Raw genomic sequence first — 10,891 nt, 5'->3', positions numbered from 1 at the left:
TCAGGCTATGTGGTCTTCTTCTCAGGATTGCCACACAGAGATGCCACATCCCTGCACCACATTGATTGACGTGGTACCATTGGTTCACAGATTGAGGTCCTACCTGCAGGCCACATGACATAGGTGCCCCTTCCCTTAGAGAGACCCTTCTACTAACTCCCATACTACCCATGGCAAATCATTCTAGACAGTCCCTGCAAGCCACCTGCTTAGCTGGCTCACCCCCAACTGAAAGATGTTGGAAGAAGTTTGGGAAGAGAAGAGAGCAGGGGTGGAAAGCATGGTAGGAGGGAAATCAATCCAGTTTTACAACACCAAGGGACCAGAACCCCTCTCTCTCTCTCTCTCTCTCTCTCTCTCTCTCTCTCTCTCCCTTCCTCTCTCTCTTTCTCTTCCTCCCTCTCTCTCTCCCCATCTCTGTCCCTCTATCTCTCCCTCTTACCCCCCTCTCTTCTGTTATTTGAATTCATAGTCTTTTACTTTTAGGACAATTACTTAGAATGTTTTTGGAATCCCATCAGCCAGCACAGCTTCCTGGAGGAACATTACTAGTAGTGATAAAACCAGTAGCCACACCTATTACAATTTCTGCTTGGTTCTACTGGTTTCTCTCTAGGCCTTGGTGGCAACCTTTTTTTTTAACCAATCCAAGGTTTTTATATTTCAAGTGTTACTAAAATTTCATATCCAGAAAAGTCAAATCTAAAATGCATAACTTAGTGATAATATACTTAAACTTGAAATAGGATACCCATTATTTTTGTAACCATGGTGTCCCAAATAAGCATAACAGGACATGTTTGCTATGTATAATGCTCAAAGTCACCTTCTGCACATGGTGGGACACCAAGGACCCTTCATTTCACCCTGCTGTAAGGGCCAGCAATCTATGCCAACACAGTGGTCTTGCATTAAGTTTTCCAGGGAAGTACTTTCAGTGACTCAACAGCATTCTCTTTAAGTTTAACATGAAATTTTATCTCATAACATATTTTAAAGAATGGAATGAAAAAAATCCTCCACGTTCCTTTAAGTTTCTGCAGTCTTTCCTTAATACAACCCACTCTGAACAAATGTCTACCTCAAATGTCGACCTTCGCCAGTCTTTGCAAAAATGTTGCCTTTGTCTGAAGTCAGGACAATATATTTCTGCCTAAAAGGTATGGTTAGTGACAATGCTGATGAGTAATTCTTCAACTATTTCCCAAAATTTGGCTTATGCTCATGAAGCCTACAGTGTGCAATAAACCTTTACAAACACTTGGTTCAAAAACCAAATGGGGTCTGTGCTTTGAGGAAAAACAGGTGATCCTGAGTTTAGATGATGATTTCACTTATCTGTGTGGCTGTTCATGTGGGACCTCATCTAGTACATCCTATCAAGGTGGAGATCTGTGGCTCCATGACAGTAACAATGGGCTTTCTGGTGAGTACCTCAATCCTCCACTTCACCCTGCCCTGTTCCCTGAATGTGGAGGCTCTCCTCAGGTTACAGAGGCCAGAGAAGACTTTTAATTTTGTGAAGGGCTGCCAAGAAATCTGGCTGTTATGGAGGGAGGCAGAAGGCTCTGGTCTTTTGGTAAGGTGGTCAGGTGCCTGCTCTCTCATTTGTCAAAGCTATCATGTTTGAGAGCAGTATCATGCCCTGTCTGAACCCACAAACCTGGCCAGCTTCCCCTGGACAAAAATCTCTGCTGACACATCCAGTCTGCTGAATACAGATTATAGTACAAAAACGTGGGGTCTGCACGGGAGTTCCCCCACCTCCTCTGAAGCCACTGTTTGCTTAACTCATCTCAATACCATCTGCTCCTCAGAAAGGAAACACCCGTACTCTGAATATTATAAATTTTCAGATTCAGTACATAACTTCATAGCCCAGTAAAAGTATCCTTTGAAATTAGTGATGATAAAAGAAATAAAGCAGTGTAACTTTCCATTGTTATATGGGGGCTGGGGGTGGAAATAGCCTCACATGATGGGGGAATCCAGAGGTAACTAGCAACTTTGGGCCCTTTCCTCCATCTCCAATCATGTTGCTGCCCTTGGAAACTCTCTCAAACCCTGGCAGAATCCAAGGTTTGCAGTCTTTGCATTCTAGGCTGCTGCCTTCAGCTCTTTACAGCTTCTCATCCTCTGGACTCAGCTTTTCCATAGTCTGTGTTAGCTTGCTGAAGAATCTGACATCAGTTAACCTTCAGAAACCGTCAGCCTTCTCCCAGCCCAGTGTTAAAGCCCAGAACTTCAGGTAAGTGACTCTTAGCTCTCAGTGGTCCTCTATAATTTTCATTATTGTTTTAAGTTCTGAGATTTGAGTATCAGAGTTCCCCTACCCTTCTCCAACCCCATGATTATTAGTTTTAATCTAACCAAGAATTTCCAGTGAAGAGAATCTCAAAGAGAAATTGACTAGATTAGGTTGGACTGTGGGCATGTCTATGAAGGAGCATCTTGATCATGTTGTGACTGCCCACTATGGGTGGCACCATTCCATGACCTTCAGGTTATAGACAGGATGTAAAAGAAAAGGCAAGCTGAGCAGAAATCATACATTTGTTTATTCTCTCTGGTCTTGACTGTGGATGTGACTAATGGCTTCAAGCTTTTGCTGCTGTGGCTTCTCTTCAGTGATGGACAGTAACCTGGAATTCTGAACTAGAATAAACCCTTTGTCTCCTAAGTTGATTTTGTGGGGGAATTTTATCACATCAACCAAAAAGGACACTAAGACTCTCCCTGCTCTTAATGAGCATCTAGGATCCTAGCTGTTCCTGTCACTGCTGCTGCTGAATCTGGGAACCATGGGATCACAATTCCCAGCTTGCTTTGCTCCTGATAAAAGTCCACAAATAGACAGACAGCCCATTCAGGAGAAAGCTTTTATCCATCCCAACATTTTAACATGGGAGTGATCCTCCCAAGCAATCCAACAGTGTCAAGAAAACTGCTTTTATCAATATAAAAGGAGGGTGGCATGGCTGTGGTCATCTCAAAATGCCTGTCAATCACCACAGTCCCCAATTCCAGCAATCACTGGCCTCATGTAAGGACAGCAAGCTTTCTGCTGAATCCCTAGAGGAAGTGGAGTCTCTTCCACTGGCAAGATTGAGAACAGTTGCAGGACAAGCAGGGTTGTCTGTGTTCTCTGAGGCTGGTTCATCCACCTACTGGTTGGAGTGGTTATAGCTGGATCAAAGCCCCCTGAAACAGGCATCCTGGCCACTTTTGTCATTGCAGCGGACGGACCAAATCTTCCCTAAAATGTCCAGGCAGTGTCCACAGCTTGGCTGGTTGCCCCAGAGGAGGAGACAAGGCTGACAACTCTACTAAATACAGCTAGAGGAAAAGGAAGAGTCTGGAAGTTGTCAACCCAAGTGAAAACAACCCACTTCTCTTAGTTACTGTTCTTTTACTGTGAACCCTGACCACAGCAAATTATAAAATGAAGCAATGAATTGGGGCCTGGCCTACAGTTTCAGAGAGTTAGTCAACGATCGTCATGGTGGGAAGCATGGCGGCAGGCAGGCATGGTGCTGTCAGTAGCTAAGGGCTCACATCTTATCCATGATGGAGTACAAGATGGAGGCTGAGAGACTTGGCCTGGCATTGACTTTTGAAACCTCCGAGCCTACCTCCAGTGACACACATCCTCCAATCCTTCCTAAACAGTCCACTAACTGGGACCCAAATATTCAAATATATGTGCCTATGGGGGCTACACTTATTCAAACCACCATGCCACTACAGAGAGCTTCACTTATTTGAGAAGTAACAAAATAGTTTTCTATTATTAAATCTGAGGCACAGAACACAAAGGTTAGCACATACTACCTGAAACTGGGCTCCAAAACAGGATACACAACACCAAAAAATGGAAAGTAGCATTTACTGTGCAGCCACTGCATACCCAACCTGCCACAGCCTGGCCAAGGAGTACTCAGTACCACCCTGTGTGGGTTAATTCCTTCACTGTCCCAGAACCTAGCACAGCCTCTGAACTACAACCATTTCTGCAGAAAACTAAGACAGGTGAATCACGGGGTGCCTGCAGTCTGACAAAGAGCATAATTTCTAAACTTCCCCAGAGATGAAATGATTTTCCAACAAGCCAGTATCCAGCTGCTGCTTAAAGTTATAGCTTTGGGCAATCACTTTAATGATGCTCAAACTTCCCAGCAAAGACAGGAGCATTTCTCCAAGGCATTGGCTTCCCTTAAAAGTACTGCCTTCCTAAAGGCCTGTCCCAAAATTAATTGTGAGGTCACAGAGAGGTGCCAGGCTAACCAGTCTAACTAACCTGGCTAAGTCTAGGTTCAATAAGAGTCACTACCTCAAAAAAATGAGGCGTATGACATTCTGTAGAACGATACCCATGGTTGACTTCTGGTCTTTATGTTCATACCACACACACACACACACACACACACAGAGAGAGAGAGAGAGAGAGAGAGAGAGAGAGAGAGAAGGGGAGGGGAGGGGAGGGGAGAGCAAAGGAGAGGAGAGGAGAGCAAAGGAGAGGAGAGGAGAGGAGAAGAAGAGAAGAGGAGAGGAGAGGAGATATGTGAGTCAGAGTCAGTGCATGAACTTACAGAGAAAGGCTGGGAAGCTGACTTTCTCAGGGATTCCTGGCAGTGAGTTGAGCTGTCTCTCCCAAAGTGATGTGTTGAAGTTTTAGCTGAGTCCTGCATTCGATCTTGTTTAGAAATAAGGATAACTAACAACAGCTCCCTGCCGTGTTGTGCTGTGCTTGTTCAAGTCTTGGGAGGAATCCCACACTCTCTCTTCTGTGTTTGTCTCAGAGGAACCTGCCACCCATCACCAAGCCAAAGGAATATGGATGCTCACAACACAAGGGGCAAAAGAAAATGTAAAAGGCAGCACCCACCGAGGCAGGGCACTAGCTCGGGAACATTATCCACAGCAGCAGCTGGCTGTTCATTTCCTCTTTAGGGGTGTCAAGGCCGGTTGACTCGGTGATGATCTGAGGCCCAGCTACTGGCCCCCACCCCAACCCCTGAGTGTGAGTGATGGTGGGTGGTGCAGGCAGCAGTCCCAGACTCTGCCCATGAGTCGGGCCAGTCAAAGCCCACACAGTAAAGATGAAAAAAGAACTCCTTACAAAATAATGGAGCTCCCTGGGAAAAATATACTTCATGATCCTCTTTGTAGAAAGTATTTATTTCTCTCTGTTTGTGAAAGCGATTTATCATGCCTAGTGCCTTTCTCAGCACTGAAGCAAAAGCTCAAAATCTATAGAGAGAAAGGGCGCTGTAGCTGAAGTAGTCTCTCTCGCGCACACACATCATATATCAGCTACATTTTTTCTAGCTTAGAGATGTAAATATTTATATAGACATATGGCATTTCTTTCTTTCTCTCCTTACTCCTCTATACATACATATGCACACAAACACACACACATGCAGAGAGGACATACATATATGCACATATATATCAGATGGTATATGCATATATGCATATATATGATGCCGGTACATATCAATATTTTTTTCTAGAAAAGACACATATATATGTATATGTGTGCATGTATCTGTATGTGTTTCTATAACATATGAATGTATATATTATATACAGAAAATAATCTGTAGCCCAGACCTTTCTTCTCCCTTTATGTCTACTAAAATTAACTTGGGTGCAAATATCCACACAGATGTGAAGTCACAGAGTTTGAATAGATCTCTCCACATGTCTAATGTTGTTGTGCCTAATGGTTACTCTGAATGATGCCGGCAAAATCCATCCCTGGCATTCAAGAATGACAGGGGGTAGAGGCCACCTTCCTTCTGTCACAGGTGGGTAGAGAGGGTTCATGACTCCATCAGCTGCTAAACCAGATGTCAAAGGGGAAACACTCCCACTCTAAAGGTGAAGAATGTGAGACTCAGGGTGATGAGGACACTGCTGTGTTCACACGGGTCTTTGTGGGGCTCCAGGAGCAGACAAATGATTCAAGACATGCTTACACCCACCCCCTAACCCAGACACACAGTCAGTGTCAGCTCAGCCTTCTCCCAGCTGAAGGACATCTGTTTCCAGTGGTTGCACCCTGTTAGATGGCAGCATTTAGTGACACAGGGTTGTAACAGCAGTGCTGGGAGATACTCAACAGTGGTGAATCAGCATGCACACAGTACATGCACGCGGTGTGCAAAGAAGAGCGAGTCCCTCTACTTGGTATAGTCTCTGCAAGCCATGGAGGGCAACGTTAGCGTTTGGAGTCCTGGCCGTGTTACATGGCTGCAAAGCCCCATACCTAACTGACTAATCAGTGACTAGATCTAGTAAGAGCCTGAGACCTGGAAGGGCAAGGAGGGCCGGCACCCTCTCCAAGTACAGGACATTGTCACACTAGAGGTGACCCTGCTGAACGCTTGTAATACTCTCACAAGGAATTGAAGGCATCTCAGTGGTCCACGGGGTGAGGCTGGGGCATTACCCAGGCAGTTAACTCCAGGCTCTGCAGCCAAGTAGGATGGCTTTGCCCCACTGTTCCAGATGCCAGCCAGAGAGAGCACTAAGCCAGGGATATCCAGCACAGGCACCAGATTTTGATTCTAAATCATTGTTACACACATTTCTCTGTGCTTAAGATTGATCACTTGAAGTTGTAAACAGCATTCTTTACCTGTGATTCTTAAAACGCAAGTGGTAGCTGGCTGTGACCCACAACTTAGAGTGCTAGGTCACCACCTGAATTCCAGATTCAACAGGGCTGAAGCACAGGGTGTTTCCAGGCTCCATCTCAGAGAGATGGAATGGCTTACGATAGAAATGCTCTTCCAGACTCTAAATCCCCCAGATACTAGGACCACAGAATCACGTTTTAAAATCTACAAAAGCAAAGAACAGGCCTTTCCTCAGGAGCCAGGAAACTACTCTCTTCCCCACCGTGTGCCCAACTTTTATTATAATACAGATAGGAGTTTGAGATTTATGACCACCTCTCTCTGTCTGTCTGTCTATCTGTCTGTCTGTCTCTGTCTCTGTTTCTCTCTCTCTCTCTCTCTCTCTCTCTCTCTCTCTCTCGGAGGGGCTGTGTGTGTGTGTTTGTGTGTGTGTGTGTGTGTGTGTGTGTGTGTGTGTGTGTGTGTGTGTGTTTGTACCCAGGGATCTTCTTCTCTGCTCTGTGGATGCAAAAATATGACCTTCGTCTCAAAGGCAATAAGAGTTTATTCTGAGCCAAATATGAGTGACCAAGGCTCAGATACATGGGTCTAGGTTCACCACAGTAACGTTTTCATGATTTTTTCTATAATTACACAACAAAAGAATATCATAAATTAAAGTGCTTTTCAAAGGCGTTGGTGGTAACATCAGTTGGTGGGTTACAGCAAAGTGAGGCTATGTCTGCTTAGGTCCCAGGTGTTATCTAATAATCTCAGCCTTCAACTGACCATAATCTAGAGGTCTGCTAATACCTTCCGAAAGGTTTCAATTAACAGTCACAAGGATGTCAGACATGGGGATGACTATTAAGGCAGCTAAAGACCTAAGACCACCCAAGATCATTTTGGTTCTGGATCTGCAACACTCTAACACTCTAACACAATCATGGAAGTCCTAATCATTTAATCAGCCTTCTAGGACCTTTAGCACAGGTGTGACTTTTTCTGGGAACTTCAGTCCATTGGGCTAATAGTGAAAAATGACATGACCTCTGGAATGTTTCCTTTGCTTGTCAAGCCTTGTCTCCTGCAGAGGATGAGAAAATCACCCCCTCTATAATGCACAAGTATTATACATCCTAAGCAAGGGAGGAATTACCAGTGTTTTGGGGATCAAGGTAGCTCCAAAGTGATGTAGAGAGAGAAACAGGGTGGGGCCCTGATCTTCTGATGGGATGTCTGTCCCAGAGACAGAAAGGAATGCCTCTAAACATCTGTACTCAGCAGGTGTGGTTACAGCACAGGTGTGTTCGTCAGGCCCTGTGTTAGCTGCACACTGTTTATTCCCTACATGGCACCACAAGTGGAAGATATGTTTCTCCATAAAGCAGGTTCAGATAGGCCTAGTGACCTGCCTGAAGCCACACAACTGTCAGTCAGCAAATCTGGGAACCAGACTCAAAGCCACAGCATATGGAGCCCATGATTTTGTCACACTCTGAAATTAAAGCTTCATGGTCAAAGACCACAGGGCATTTCTGACCTAGCACCCTTGGGCTGACTGTAGAATATTAAGCTATGTCCCATGGACTTTCACCTTAGGGTGATGGTATGTAGTCACCTGCCCCTCGCCCTCCTAAGTCTTGCTAGGATAGTCAGAGAAGGGCATTTTTGAGTGGGCCCAAAGAGCAGGATAGCCAGGTGAGCAGTGGGGCTGAAGCAACTGCAGATGTTCCTGGCCAGGGTGGGATGAAGGGAGGCAGCATTTAAGTGAGCTATGAGGGTAACACTCCTTTCCAGTCCTCAGAGGAGCTCTGGACGTGAAGTGTAGGGGGATTCCTCTCAGACATCTGGCATCCACATTTGGACCAAGGCACATTGAGGCTGGTGGCTGAGCTTGTCCCACCTGCCTTCTGCCATGAGGCCCTCACCACCTTCACAGAGGCAGGTTATCCTTCAGGATCCTGAACTCCCGTGCCTCTCCACCACCTCTAAGGACTTAACTGACTTCACTGGACATATACAGCTGACCTAAAGGAGTTGCCAAGTCCACACCATGGCCATGGCTATGAGGTCCCTTGCCATGTGATGTGCCCAACTCATGGGGCTAGGAAGCAAGGCTTAGGCCAGAGCACCGCAAGAGTGGGAAATGCCACCCCAGTTCTGGATATTACTTCTCAGGGTAATGGGTCCACTACTCAGATGGGACCTGCCCAAATTCAAGTCCCTTCTGTTCTGACATCTGTAACTCCCATAGTGTCAAGGGAAGCTTGGAGGAGAGCCACACATGTTCACACTTCTCAAAGCTGCTCCTTCCCATGTTCTCCATGGAGAACAGGCTCAGAAGAGATCAACAGATAATGAGAAAACAGTAACACAGAACCAAGAAAATAATTACTCAAGTACCTTATGTGTATCTGCTTCCAAAAGTCTGCCATGTATCCCATCCAACACACACACACACACACACACACACACACACACACACACACACACACACAGGTCAATTGATTATGTCTTTAAATTTAAATACAAAAGGAAAAAAGGAGTCAGACCATCTCTAGATTTCTCCTCCCAAACAAAATCCTTGGGTAATTACTTCTAAGTCCTAGAAAGGTTGACTTTAGGCCCAGATTTCATACCCAGCTGCACTATCAAAGAAGGAACTGTACATTGTAAAGAAAATTACACATTTTCTGCAGGAGGACACCAGGAGCCAAAGACAGTGAACCTCCGGGTACTTGAAAGATCACTCACTCTTATGACATTGCAGGTCCCGAGAACCAGCAAACCCCTTTGGAGAGCAAGGCCAAGCCCACTGAGAGTGGAGCCTGTGGCCAATGTGGACTCTGGAGAAGAGAGGATTTGCTGAAGAGAAAGGAGGAGATGCTATAAGAAAACTGAAAAGCAAATGAAAGAACTTGGAAGGAAGCTAAGTGGAGCGGCCATCCTGCAGACGCACAGCTGAGCAACTGTCCAACCAATGCCTCCAGGGAAACCAGAGGGTAGAGAGTTAAATGCAATCAAGGCCTCCTCACGTGGCTCCTCAAAGAACCATCCTCACAGCTGCCACAAACATGTATCTGTCCCACGGCTCTATCGTTCGGAATCCATGCGTCAACAGAGCTTGGGAAACTGAAATGCCACGGAGGACGGAATGCAAACAAAGTGAACTTGAGGGCTTAGCCACAAAGCCCAGGAGCCGCGGAGGAGTGAGGAAGCTAACAAGGTGCGGAGCAAAGGGAGGTCCTCAGACCTCAGTCCGACAAAGAGGCGGGGCTCATAACCGAGAAGCAGGAAGTTCACAAAGGCACACACACTAAACAGAGTCACACAACAGGGAACTGGGCTATGAGAGAAATACACACCAACATGGCAGTCAGTCCCCCATGAGGTCAAAAAAGGAACCAGAAAATAATTGCATATGGCATACATTAAAATGCTAATATGTGCCTCAGAGGGGTTCCTTTGGGAAGGGATTAGGTGGGAAGGGCCGTTGTTTGTTTTGTTGTTGTTTTTTTTTCTTTTTCCATCAGTCTACAGACCATGTGCAGTTCCAGTGCTGATCGGATTAAACAATATAAGCATTGCTATGCATAAAACTTCCGTCAGAAATCCACATTTTTAAAACGAAGGTAAGCTTGCAAGTTGCTGATGGTTGGGAGTAACTTTTGCTCACTTCTGTAAAATCTCACTAATTCAAATCCAAAGCAAGAAATCCTGTGGTTGGTTTGTTTAACTTCTTCTGGAGACTATTAAAATCCCTCGTCTCTCCATCCTTCTCATCCTTGGACCTCTTTTCTTCCTTTCTCCCTCCCCCTCTTCCCTTCCTTCTCTCCCTTCCTCCATCCTTCTTCCCTTTCTTCCTTCTTTTCTCTTTTTCTCTCTCCGCATATAGACAATATTTAAAAAAAAAAAAGAAGTCAGCAGTCATTAGCAACATGAATTCAATACGGAAATGCAGAGCTGACAGCTCTTATTGTCACCCAAGGCGGAATGAGGCAGACTTACATTTGTAGATCTGCGTAACTTAACATATCAAATATTAGTGTCAAATGCAAATAAGGGCAGATAATTTTAGAGTTGTTGTTACATGACATTCAAAATCACACGCTATGTTCTGCAACACTCAGAGAAAGATAAAAATGAAAAATGAAGTTAATGAAAAGTTATTGCCCTACTGAAGACTGCAGAATCAGGCACTTTACATTAAAATAAAATCTTTGCAGAACACTAAAGCTTATAGAAAATAATAATTTAAAAGT

The sequence above is a fragment of the Onychomys torridus genome, chromosome 13 (genome assembly GCF_903995425.1).
Source record: "Onychomys torridus chromosome 13, mOncTor1.1, whole genome shotgun sequence".
NCBI lineage: Eukaryota > Metazoa > Chordata > Mammalia > Rodentia > Cricetidae > Onychomys > Onychomys torridus.
Note: the sequence above shows the minus strand (reverse complement) of the source record.